General features: G+C 45.6%; 1 non-coding gene across 1 annotated transcript; it reads left to right on the plus strand.

Annotated features, from left to right (window-relative positions):
- Nucleotides 1-2,258: 2,258 nt before the first annotated feature.
- LOC139180452 (U6 spliceosomal RNA) lies at nucleotides 2,259-2,365 on the plus strand. The gene has a single exon (XR_011564723.1). It is a non-coding gene; the product is annotated as a U6 spliceosomal RNA (small nuclear RNA).
- Nucleotides 2,366-13,369: the final 11,004 nt, after the last annotated feature.

Genomic DNA, 13,369 nt, shown 5'->3' on the forward strand with positions numbered 1-13,369 from the left:
TCTCTATTCCTTTACCCCATCTTGCCCCTCCCCTCATCCCTGTCCCCCTGGTAACTGCTAATTTGTAGTCTATATGTGCGAATCTGCTCCTTTTTTGTTACATTACTATTTTGATCTACTGTTTTAGATTCTACACTTAAGTGGTACCACGCAGCATTTACCTTTTTCCGTCTGACGTTTCACTCGGCATAACGTCCCCTAAGCCCATCCATGCCACTGCGAATGGTGAAGTCTCTTTTTCTGGCTGAGCAGTATCCCACTGTGCATGTGCGCAGCCTCCCTACCTGTTGATAGGCACTCAAGCTGCTTCCATATCTTGGCGATTGTAAAGAACACTACTTGGAACACTGGGATGCATGTGCATTTTCAAATGGTAAGTTTTTAAAAATATATACCCAAAGAGTGGAATTGCTGGGTCATACAGTAATTATACTTTAGTTTTCTGAGAAATCTCCATGCTGCTTCTCACCGCGGCTGCACTAACCGCCTGCGAGAGCTCGGGTCCCCCGTCCTCGCCAGCAGTCGTTGTTTGTATTCTCTTTGACGATAACCGATCCTGGCGGCTCACCTGGACCCTGTTCTGCCTTTAGTCATCTAATTATTCACGAGCCCTTACAAAATACCCCACCCACCTGCCCATCCAATAAGCGTTTGTTGATCACTCACTCTTTTCCAGATTCTATGCTTGATGCTAAGAGGTCAGAAATAATGAGAAACTCAGAATAAAACAAAACAAGATTTTGAGAGGGGATACTAAGACCCATATTTACCCTCCCACATGGAACAATAAAAAATTCAATTAAAATATATGGAACAATGGATTTCAACATATTGGACAGCAGACAAGAAAATACAGGGATTCCTGAGAAATTGAGATAAGCCCTATTATTGCCTTGGCTTGCCACCTGGAGTTTTTCAGCCCACAGTACACAGAGAACCCAAACAGAACCAGAAGACTTTATGATTTGAGAACATGGAGCTGAGAGTCTGGGGGCAACCAAGACAGAGTTCTAAGAACAGAGTACCAGAGAAAAGAGAACTACGGTGACTTACAGTGAGTCCCTCTTGAGTATTTAGCAGAGTATTCACCAGCACCTTTGTGTAAGGAAAGTGCCCAAGTCTGGGAAAGGAGCCATCCAAGACTGTTAGGGGGAACCATACCCAGGGCTCACACAATGCTTGGAATAATGCCTGCTCCCACCAGGCTGACTGGAATACCTCATAATTCACAATAGAAATACTTAGGAAAATCTTGCCTCAATAAAGCAGAATAATTAACCCAAGACTGGGCACTGCTCCAGACTCACCTAACGAATCATAAATCAAAACTTAAAGGATAAAACTGTCTCCAAGTAAATTAACTTCATCCTAGAACAAAGCTCAGGAAGATTTATAATAAAAAAAAATATTCAGCACCTAACAAGTGTGACATCCGGTCAAAGATTATCAGGCATTCAAAGAGACAGGACCCACTCCAGTGTTCTTGCCTGGAGAATCCCAGGGACAGGGGAGCCTGGTGGGCTGCTGTCTATGGAGTCGCACAGAGCTGGACACGACTGAAGCGACTCAGCAGCAGCAGCAGAGAGCCAGGGGCTTCCCAGGTGGGGCTAGTGTAGAGTCTGCCCACGAATGCAGGAGACACAAAAGATTTGGGTTCTATCCCTGAGTTGGGAAGATCCCCTGCAGTAGGACATGGCATCCCACTCCAGTATTCTTGCCTGGAAACTTCTCTGGGCAGAGGAGCCTGGTGGGCTACAGTCCATGCTGCTGTAAGAGTCAGACGTGACTGATCATGCATGACACAAAGAGGCAGGAGAACATGATCCCTGATGAGGATAAAAAGTTATTTTTAGGACTCCCCTGATGGTCCAGTGGATAAGAATCTGCCTGCCATGCAGGGGACACAGGTTCAACCCCTGGTCAAAGAGGGTTCCACAAGCCATGGAGCAACTGAGCCCGTGCATCACAGCTCATGAAGCCCACACGCTCTGGAGCCTGGGCTCACAGCAAAAGAAGCCACCACGATGAGAAGCCGCCGCACAGCAACCAGAGAGGAGCCACAACTGGAGAAAGCCCAAGCGCAGCAACAAAGACCCGGTGAAACCAACAATTGATTAATTAAAAAATAAGAAAAGAGACTTATTTTAAAAAAAGACCCAAGTTAAATTCCTGAGGTGAAAACCATAATGTATAAATTGAAATATACCCTGGATGGGATTAATGGAGGAATAGACATGGTATAAAAGATTAATGAATTTGTGCTCGCTTTGGCGGCACATATATTAAAATTGGAATGATACAGAAAAGGTTAGCATGGCCCCTGCACAAGGATGACACTCAAATTCGTGAAGTGTTTCATATTTTTACATTTCTCCAAAGAAGACATACAGATGGCTAACAAATACATGAAAAGATGCTCAACATCACTCATTATCAGAGAAATGCAAATCAAAACCACAATGAGGTACCATTTCATGCCAGTCAGAATGGCTGCGATCCAAAAGTCTACAAATAATAAATGCTGGAGAGGGTGTGGAGAAAAGGGAACCCTCTTACACTGTTGGTGGGAATGCAAACTAGTACAGCCACTACGGAGAACAGTGTGGAGATTCCTTAAAAAACTGGAAATAGAACTGCCTTATGATCCAGCAATCCCACTGCTGGGCATACACACTAAGGAAACCAGAATTGAAAGAGATACGTGTACCCCAATGTTCATCTCAGCACTGTTTATAATAGCCAGGACATGGAAGCAACCTAGATGTCCATCAGCAGATGAATGGATAAGAAAGCTGTGGTAGATATACACAATGGAATATTACTCATCCATTAAAAAGAATACATTTGAATCAGTTCTAATGAGGTGGATGAAACTGGAGCCTATTATACAGAGTGAAGTAAGCCAGAAAGAAAAACACCAATACAGTATACTAATGCATATATATGGAATTTAGAAAGATGGTAACAATAACCCTGTATGCGAGACCACAAAAGAGACACAGATGTATAGAACAGTCTTTTGGACTCTGTGGGAGAAGGCGAAGGTGGGATGATTTGGGAGAATGGCATTGAAACATGTATATTATCATATGTGAAATGGATCGCCAGTCCAGGTTCGATGCATGATACAGGGTGCTCAGGGCTGGTGCACTGGAATGACCCAGCGGGATGGGGTGGGGAGGGAGGTGGGAGGGGGGTTCAGGATTGGGAACACATGTACACCCATGGCGGATCCATGTCAATATATGGCAAAACCACTACAATATTGTAAAGTAATTAGCCTCCAAAAAATTAATTAATTTTTAAAAAAGATTAATGAATTTGTAAACATTGCAGTAAATTGTACAAAATTTGAATTTTTTGAAAATGAAAACAGCATCAGTGAATTATATGACAATATGAAGTGGTCTAATACATGTATAATTGAAGGAGGAACAGGAAATATTTGAGAAATAATGGCTGAAAATTTTCTAACCTTGATGAAAACTATGAACCCATATGTCTATGAAGTTTAGCAAACCCAAAGCACAAGAAACATGAAGAAATCAGCATATCATAATCAAACTGCTCAAAACCAGTGATTAAGAGCAGATCTTAAAAGCAGTCAGAGGAAAGGGACAGGTTTTATCCAGAGAAACAAAGATGAGGATGCCTGTCGATTTCTCTTTGCAGACAGTGTGGCCAGGAGCACAGCGGAGTCACAGGTTTAAAGTAAAGGCAGGGGAAACACCCATCTAGATGTCTATTCCCCATGAAAAACACCTTTCAAAAATAAAAGTGAAATAAAGACTTTTTCTGACATGAAAACTGAAAGGATTTATCATGAGCAGATCAGCAATACTAGAAATGCTAAAGGAAATCCTTCATACAGAAGTAAAATAACACCAGATAGAAATCTGAGTCTATACAAAGAATACCAAAAATGGTAACTATATGGGTAAGTGTGTAAGATGTTTCTTAATTATTTAAGCTGACTAGGAGAATGGACCTGGAGACACAGGGGTTAAGGAGCTGGAGACGAACGGAGGGAGTTGCATTGCACATATGCATGACCACGTGTAGAATGGATGGCTTCGGGGAAGCTGCTGTCCAACACAGGGAGCTCCGTTCAGTGCTCTGTGATGACCTAGAGGGGTGGGACGGGAGGATGGGAGGAAGCTCACGAGGGAGGGCATATATGTATCAGTTCAGTTCAGTCACTCAGTCGTGTCCGACTCTTTGCAACCCCATGAATCGCAGCACGCCAGGCCTCCCTGTCCATCACCAGCTCCCAGAGTTCACCCAAACTCATGTTCATCAAGTTGGTGATGCCATCCAGTCATCTCATCCTCTGTTGTCCTCTTCTCCTCCTGCCCCCAATCCCTCCCAGCATCAGAGTCTTTTCCAATGAGTCAACTCTTCGCATCAGGTGGCCAAAGTACTGGAGTTTCAGCTTCAGCATCAGTCCTTCCAATGAACACCCAGGACTGGTCTCCTTTAGGATGGACTGGTTGGATCTTCTTGCAGTCCAAGGGACTCTCAAGAGTCTTCTCCAACACCACAGTTCAAAAGCATCAATCCTATACATGTAGCTGATTCACTTTGTTGTACAGCAGAAACTAACACAACTTTGTGGAGCAACTATATTCCAATAGAAATAAATAAAAATAAAAATTTAAAAAGATAATAGTTTAAACAAAAATGAAGACAATACGTTATCAAATTTATAACATATGTAAATGTAAAAAGTGGCAACAACAGAATACAGATTGGAGAGAATACACTCTTATAAGGTTATTATACTTGATGTCAGTATTTCTCCACCACGGTTAGTATTTTGGACTGCATAGTTTTTCATTGTGAGGGACTACTCCATGCATTGCAGGATTTTGGGAAGCATCCCTGTCTTCTGTCCATTAGAGGGCCCTAGTCTCTAGATCATGCTATCTTCTGAAGGACAAAATTGTCCCCAGTAGAAACCCACCTCTGTATACGAAAAAGTCTAATATGACTTGAAAGTAGACTAAGTTAAACATATATACTATAAACCCTAGAGCAACTGCTAAAATAACAAAACAAAGAGTTAATAGGCCAACAGAGAAGATAAAATTGAATATTAGAAAATATTCAACCCAAAGAAAGCATGAAAAGAGTTAAAAGGGAACAAAGAACAGACAGGATACATAGAAAACAAACAGGATGATAGATTTTAACTGAATCACATCAAAAATCATATTAAATGTACATGGTTTAAACACCCAATTAAAGTCAGAGATTGTCAGACTGGATTAAAAAAGCAACACCAAAACTACATGCTGCCTGAAAGAAATGCACTTTAAATATAAATACAGAAATAGATTAAACATTAGGGTGGAAAAAAGCATACGCTATGCTAACACTAGTCAAACGAAAAAGCTGCAGTGGCTGTATCAACATCAGACAAAGAAGATTTCAGAGCAAAAATACTATCAGGGATGAAGAACGGCATTTCATAAAGATAAAGGGTCGACCTATCAGGAGGACATAACACTCAAACGTTTATGACCCTTAACAAGGGAACTTAAAAATATATGAAGTAAAACTGATAGAACTATAATGAAAAACAGGCAAATCTACATTATACTCAGACATTTCAATACTCCTCTCTCCATAATTCATAAACAAGTACACAGAAATTAGCAACATGGCAGATACGAACATTCTCAACAACTTGACCTGTGTGACACCTGTAGAAGGCTCCATGGAAAAGGTCTCATTTTTCTCAAGTACACATGGGACATTCACCAAGATACTCCAGGCTATGAAATACGTCTTTTACACTTATGCATATAGTTTGGAAATCACTGGATAAGCTCATGAAAGTTTCCAAAAAGCTCTGCAGTAAAATAAAACACAGTAAGAACAACAACTAACCCAAACCAAAACTGTTCCACTTTGTTTAATGTGGTTCAGGACCTTGCCCTTCATCCCCAACCTGAAATACCTGCAGAAAATGATGTGCCACTGCCAGAAGTCAAAGAGCTTGGAGGAATTAGAAATTAGGCAAAACAAGGTCAAATTTCAATCACTGAATAGCCTGACATTGGATGTCAGCATTTCCCCGACGCAAATAAAATAATGATGCTACTTGCTATAAGAAGTGAAGTGAAGTCACTCAGTCATGTCTGACTCTGCGATCCCATGGACTGTAGCCTACCAGGCTTCTCTGTCCATGGGATTCTCCAGGCAATAGTCCTGGATTGGATTGCCATTTCCTTCTCCAGGGGATCTTCCCAACCCAGGGATAGAACCCGGGTCTCCCACATTGTAGACAGACACTTTACCGTCTGAGCCACCAGGGAAGCCTTGCTATAAGAGATCCCAGGGAAATGCCTTGTATGTAAATGCCTTATATGTTTCTCATAGTGCTGAACACAGCTGGGAACTTAATTTTCCTCTCCTGGGGACAGATGGACTGTCCGCTTGTTCTTCAGCAACGCATGCCAGACCTCCATGTGTCTTCCAAAAGAAAAGTGGTCTAGGGATCTGCTTTGAGAAAGGTAGACATCTATCTTCTGTCTCAAGTAGATGTTTGAAAGCCACTTTAAAAAAAAAAAAAAATTATAGTTGATTTGGGGCATCCCTGGTGGCTCAGACAGTAATGAATCTGTCTAAAATGTAGGTGACCAGGGTTCTATTCCTGGGTTGGGAAGATCTCCTGGAGAAGGCAATGGCAACCCACTCCAGTATTCCTGCCTGGAAAATCCCATGGACAGAGAAGAGGCTGGTAGGCTACAGTTCAAGGGTTGCAAACAGTTGGACACAACTGAGTGACTAACACTTTCACTTTCCCTTTCCCTGTGCTGTATAGTAAGTCCTTATTAGTTATCTATTTTATATATCAGTTCAGTTTAGTTCAGTCACTCAGTCGTGTCCGACTCTTTGCGACCCCATGAATTGCAGCATGCCAGGCCTCCTTGTCCATCACCAACTCCCGGAGTTCACTCACTCTGTGATGCCATCCAGCCATTCCATCCTCTGCCGTCCCCTCCTCCTCCTGCCTCCAATCCCTCCCAGCATCAGGGTCTTTTCCAATGAGTCAACTCTTCGCATCAGGTGGCCAAAGTACTGGAGTTTCAGCTTTAGCATCATTCCTTCCAAAGAACACCCAGGACTGATCTCTTCAGAATGGACTGGTTGGATCTCTTTGCAGTCCAAGGACTCTCAAGAGTCTTCTCCAACACCACAGTTCAAAAGCATCAATTCTTCAGCGCTCAGCTTTCTTCACAGTCCAACACTCATATTCATACAAGACCACTGGAAAAACCATAGCCTTGACTAGACGGACCTTTGTTGGAAAAGTAATGTCTCTGCTTTTGAATATGCTATCTAGGTTGGTCATAACTTTCCTTCCAAGGAGTAAGCATCTTTTAATTTCATGGCTGCAGTCACCATCTGCAGTGATTTTGGAGCCCCCAAAAATAAAGTCTGACACTGTTTCCACAGTTTCCCCATCTATTTCCCCGTATAGTAGTGTGCGTATGTTAATCCCAAACTCCTAAATTATACCCTCCTCTTTCTCCTTTGGTCACCATCAATTTGTTTCCTGTGTCTGTAGGTCTGTTTCTGTTTTATAAATAAGTTTCGTTTGTATCATGTTTTTTTATATGCCACATATAATGAAATCCTCTTTCTTTAAAAATTCTGCTTGTTTTATTTATGGAATACTTTGAATGAATTATATATGGTAAAGCATGCGTAAGTCAGTTTAGAAATCCCGCTTGCATGCTCTCTTGCTATATGCCTCAATAGATAAATTGGGGGAAATCTTTGTCTCTTTCTGCCCCAAATGTGCGATGTGTGTGCTGTGCTTAGTGCTCCAAAGAGGACGAAGGCGATGTTTCGTGACTGTCACTGTAGACACAGTGCTGCCCGGGAGAAGGTGACAGAGGTCAGCACATTCCCAGCTTTTGTTGAAACAGTTGTCCAAGAATGTTGATACCATGAGAGGGAGAACATGTCATTCTCAAGAGCAGCCAGACAGTGGCACCAAAGGCCAGTAATGGAATCATCCAGGCCAGTGTGGTCTCTGGACCAGACGCCTGTTTAGGGAACAGAGCAAAGCCCAGCTAAGACCTTGTTAGAAATACAATCCCAAACCCAGTGAATCAGAAACTGCTGGTGGTAGGGCCCAGGACTCTGCACTTTATCAAGCTTTCCAGGAGATTCTGGTACCTGCTCAGGACACCCTGCATCCAAGCCCAGCTCAGTTTTCTCTGAAATTGGCAGGTACTATTACAGGAGTTGATTTCATGTTTATTTCACCAAACAGCTTCTGCCTAGCCAATAAACGGCTTTTTTTACTTTAAAAACATTTTTATTGAAGCACAGTTGACTTACAATGTGTTAGTTTCAAGTATATAGCAGTGATTCAGTTACATAGAATCGTTTAGAAACATTACATATGTTTTTCATTATCTGCCTTCATGGTTCTTCCTTCCTAGTGGATTTTTTTTTTACTTCTTTTTAAATTTTTTTAAATTACAAAGATATGATAACACATTTACAGGAGACCTGGAAAATACGGAACAAACTTACATATAGTTCCACTATATATTACAATTTTTTATGTAGATAAATTAAGACTTTTTAAACTGTTTATTTTTAAAGGAAATAAAAAGCGACTGACTCTATGTCAGACCTGGAAGCCTGCCGCTTTAAACCTTGTCTCCAGCTTTGACACAGGGATGGACAGGTCACAGCCTTGTGTCTACAGGAACAGCTCCCAGGCTGGCCACCTTCATCCCCTTGTCCTCCCAGCCTGGGAACGGTGACTGTCCTGTCTGCAGCTTAACCTCCTTCTCTCACCTCAATGCTTCTCACATTGATGACCCGCAGATAGCAACTTCCCTGAATCTTGGTTCTCCTCTTGGAAAAGTACCCTGTGATCAACCCCAGGAAGCAGGATCTGCATTCCTGGGTCCTGGCCCCTCCGCACCCTGGTGCTGGCAGTCAGACCTTATACACCCTGCACCTCTCTCTTTCCATGGTCTCCCAGTTAGTAAATTAGAGGGAACATCCTGATCTGACCAGCCCTGGTTTCTCTTGTGAAAGCCCGGGCAGCATTCACAGTCACACCCCACGGGGATATCACACCAGCAGTGAGTGGAGGGAGGTGATGAGATGGAGATGATACTGTCCACAGAGCCTTGGAACGAGCTCTGGGCGCAGCAGCTGAAAGAGCAGGGGCTTCAGAAGAAGACAGGCTGGAACAGTCTGGTCTTGGTGACCCCACATTCTGCAGGATCTACACAAATCACCAAGTCTTGCCAAGCCTCAATTTCTACATCTGTGAAATGGAAGAGCTAAAACTGCATTTCTCTCAGGCTTACTGCACTATCAAGCAATCTCTAGCATGATGTATAGTACCCACATGGCTCTCTGCATGTCTTCCCTTCCCTTAGGAAGCAATGAGCTTTCTGTGCCAAGAAGTATGTAAAAGAAGATCGCTGTCCATTTTGCCAGAGACGTTTGTCAGAAGCAGAGATGACAAGCTCAGATGCTCACGGTATGCAGCGGACTAACAGAAGTTAGTGCAGTAGCCAGATGGGGCCTGTGAGAGGCTGGGGACCGCATGGCCTGTCTATATGGGGATGCTGCTGCTTGGCTAAGCGGGCTGCTGCAGGGAGAAAAAGAGGGCCCTGAGTGGTCAGTTTCTTATTTTTCGAGAGAAACCCAGTTTGACCTGCCTCCTGAGGGTAGAGAGGAGGGGCTCCACGTGCTGAGTGAGTGACAAGCTGACGCCATCAGCCTCGGAGGCCTTCCCCCTGGAACACGGAGGAGGGAAGAGCATGGTTCCCAGTCAGAGACACGACTTTGCATCTTGGCTCCAGCGCTTTCTGACCATGAGATCTTGTAGCCCACCATGTACCCCAACACAAGCCTCCTCTTCTTCATCTGTAAAATGGGGGCAGGTAATAACACCTGATTCACCAGTCTGTAATGGGGGTTGAATAAAACTGCATGTGGGAAAGGGCTTTGAGACTTTTCTGTTAATCAGTGATAACAAAGCCCATGGGATAAAGACCACGAGGGATGCACAATCATAGCCCAATAAAATTAGGATGGTTAACTAGGGAGGCTGCCCGCCATGGGTAGGGAACCATGGGCATGCTACCAGGGGAGTAGCAGGGCTCCTGGGGGTTTAGGGGAAGGAAGAGCATAGGAGCACATCTAGACAAAGCAGTGTTTGACACAACCAAGTCACAGAAAGGCTGTGAGTAGCGGGCTCCTCTCTGAGAGGTGGAACCTAGGGTCCCATTTTCTTAGAAATCATAAAGGTAAGATCATGTGGGATGCTGTGTCTGATAATCCCTCTCTTGGGGCCCCAACTTGGGTTGGAGATGGGACTGATTCTGAATCATAGCCACCCTCTGACCTGGGTCCTCCTGTGTCTACCAGGATGTCCCGTTCTTGCTCAGGATTCCAAACAGCCAAGTGTCTGGCCATATGGGATTTTAGGAGTCAGTTTCTTAGCATCACCTCCTCAGTGGCCTTGCAGACATGCTGTTAAGAACAACAGTAGGTGCCCCTCCACTGCTGCGCAGGTTCAGAGACTGTTACTGGAATTAGAGAGCCTGCCCCCGCGTCCCAGATCTGCCACTTCCTACTTCTGCCGTCACGATACCTCTCAGAACCTCAGTTTGGGGATGAGTAGACCCACAATCTCTAATCTGCCATTTCAAAATCTAAGAACTAAATGCCAAGAGATGGCTTGAAACTCACGTGGCTGCAAAATCTGTCTTGACCTAACTCTGCTGCTAAGTCACGTCAGTCATGTCCGATTCTATGCAACCCCATGGACGGCAGCCCACCAGGCTCCCCCGTCCCTGGGATTCTCCAGGCAAGAACACTGGAGTGGGTTGCCATTTCCTTCTCCAGTGCATGAAAGTGAAAAGTGAAAGTGAAGTCGCTCAGTCATGTCTGACTCTTCAAAACCCCATGGACTGTAGCACACCAGGCTCCTCTGTCCATGGGATTTCCCACGCAAGAGTACTGGAGTGGGGTGCCATTGCTAACTCAGTGGGTGGCAAAACCTGTCTGAACTGACATGAGCCTTTTTTCTGTTTCTTATGGTCTCTATTGATGCACCAAAATGTTGGCTGTTCACACATTTCCCTGCAGAAAATACTGATGCATTAGATTATAGGGGGCTTTTCCGGGGTGGAGGGGCTGGAAACTTAGAAAACATGCAGTATATGCATTATCTTTTTTTTGCTAAAATAAGAAAGATTTTCAATTCCAAAACCCCCAAGGCTTTGCGGTTCAGACAAGAATTTGTGGATCACAGAGTGGCTGGGGAGTAAATGTTGCAGCTATGGGAAGTTGCTCTGGGTACAGCATGTGGCAAGTGCTGGGTGAGGGAGCCATCAGGATTGTGGCTGCATGTTGGTCGCACCCTCCTCCTCCTGCACCGCTCCCCACTCCCCTTCCCCTGGTTTCACCTACTTTCTTAGGGCACCTTTGGCTCCTTGTCCTCTCCCCAGCCTCGATGTCCCCTCTGGCCTTGCCAGTTCTGCAGCTATTCACGGGGTGAGCCCCCCTCCCAAGATAGACCAGTTATGGCCCTCCTGTCCATAAATATGCCCCAGAGCCCACCCTTCATTCACCTCAAGCCCTCAGTCAGGCCTTCCAGATTCAGAGCGAGGCCAAAGCAGCTCTGCTGGCAGCTTTCTCCCTGCTTTTGCCTCCCAAAGATCGCCACATCCCGCCTCTGATGCTGAAGAACCAACTAAAAGGGGGGACCTCCCAAAGAATTCACGGTGTCACCTGTCTTTCCATCAGTCAAGAGCAGAATCCGCTTGTCCAGTTCCACGGAGCTTGATGCCTGGGTTACTCAGAACACTGGGAGGCTAGAGGCTTCTCGGCAGCTCCTCCGGTCTCCTGGGGTTTCCAGGCCTCTGGAACGAGCCATTCAGAGACTGTCTGGGCTCCTTCACTCAGGTCTGGCTGCTGGAGAACACGGCCTTGCCTTCCCAGTGAGTGAAACTGGGATGCACGTCTCCCAGCCTGGGGCCAACTGCTAAGGGAGTGTCTCCACTCGCAAGGTGTGAGCTCTGATTTTCACTAAGACAGAGCCTACCCAGGCTTCACCCTGGCAGCTCTCATTTCTGCTCAGGCCTGGTTTTGACCTACTCTCTTCTAAAGAGCTGTGGCCAGCTCTCTGCTGATGCAGCCTTCCAGCCCAGTTGTCTTGAGCAGGGGAGGAGGAACTCAGGAATCAAGGCCTGAGAGCCAGAGGCTCTGAGACAGAAGGACACATACCCCCCAGGCAAAAGGGCCAGGTGACAATCTCAGTGATGGCTTGTCCCTGGATAGGCTGAAGGGCAGTCTGGACCACCAGCAACTGGGGGGACAGAGGTTAGTTAAGGTCACAGCTCAGGACACTTGGGCTGTGTCTCAGCACTTTCATAATCCCAGCAGCAGGTAGATGCCATTAACCCTCTCCCCTCCTGCTTCGCTTCTCAAAGTCACAAGTCGTTGGCTCAGCATAGCCCTTCCTTCACTACCTGGTTCTTGGATGAATCCTCCATTATGCTTCCCTTAAATACCCGCTCCACCTCTGGGCTTTACTGAAGCCTGGCTTTCTCCTGGGACAATCTCCTTCCCACCCTTCCCTTGGATTACTTCAACAGCCCCTCAAGGTGCCAGTGCCTATCACCTCCAGTGCCCCACCCAGGCCACTTCCCCTCTGACACGTCCCTGTCAGAGGTACTGTGTACTCAACCCCATGCATTGTCACTCAAACTGCAGCTGAGGCAGAGAATGTCCCGGAGGTCTCCCTTGCATTAACACTCTGCTGGGGGACGGGGTGAGTGAGATGCTCCCAGACCCCCCAAAGAGCAGAAGAGACGTCAGGCCCCAAGAGGCACCCCATTCTTCACCACCCTCAGCTCCTCCCTCCACTCCAGCTGAGCAGTCGTTGCTGGGTCCCAGGGTCTGGGGGGCCAGGGGTAGGTTCTGGTGGGGGAGGGCATGACTTCTCTCTTTCTAGCTTACATTCAGCTCTGCACCCTCTCCTTCTTTCCCTTTCCATGTGTCTTCCTGGAACATCCATCCTAGGGAAGGGAGACAGACAGTCAACATAATCTATAAACTGTGCCTATGGTGACAGGCACATTGGAAAAAATAAAGTAACCAGGGAGAGATGAGAAGTACTCAGGTGCAATTTTAAGCAAGGTGGTCTGGGAAGGCTTCGTCATTAAGTGCAGATGGGAAGAAGACAAGGGAATAAGCACGCAGATGGACCACTTTCCAGGCAGCGAGGAGAGCAGGTGCGAAGGGCCTGAGGCAGGTGAAGCAGGCACTCGGAGGACAGGCCAGCTTTGGCCAGGATGGGGTCTAGACCAGA

Source organism: Bos indicus, chromosome 28, assembly GCF_029378745.1.
Source record: "Bos indicus isolate NIAB-ARS_2022 breed Sahiwal x Tharparkar chromosome 28, NIAB-ARS_B.indTharparkar_mat_pri_1.0, whole genome shotgun sequence".
NCBI lineage: Eukaryota > Metazoa > Chordata > Mammalia > Artiodactyla > Bovidae > Bos > Bos indicus.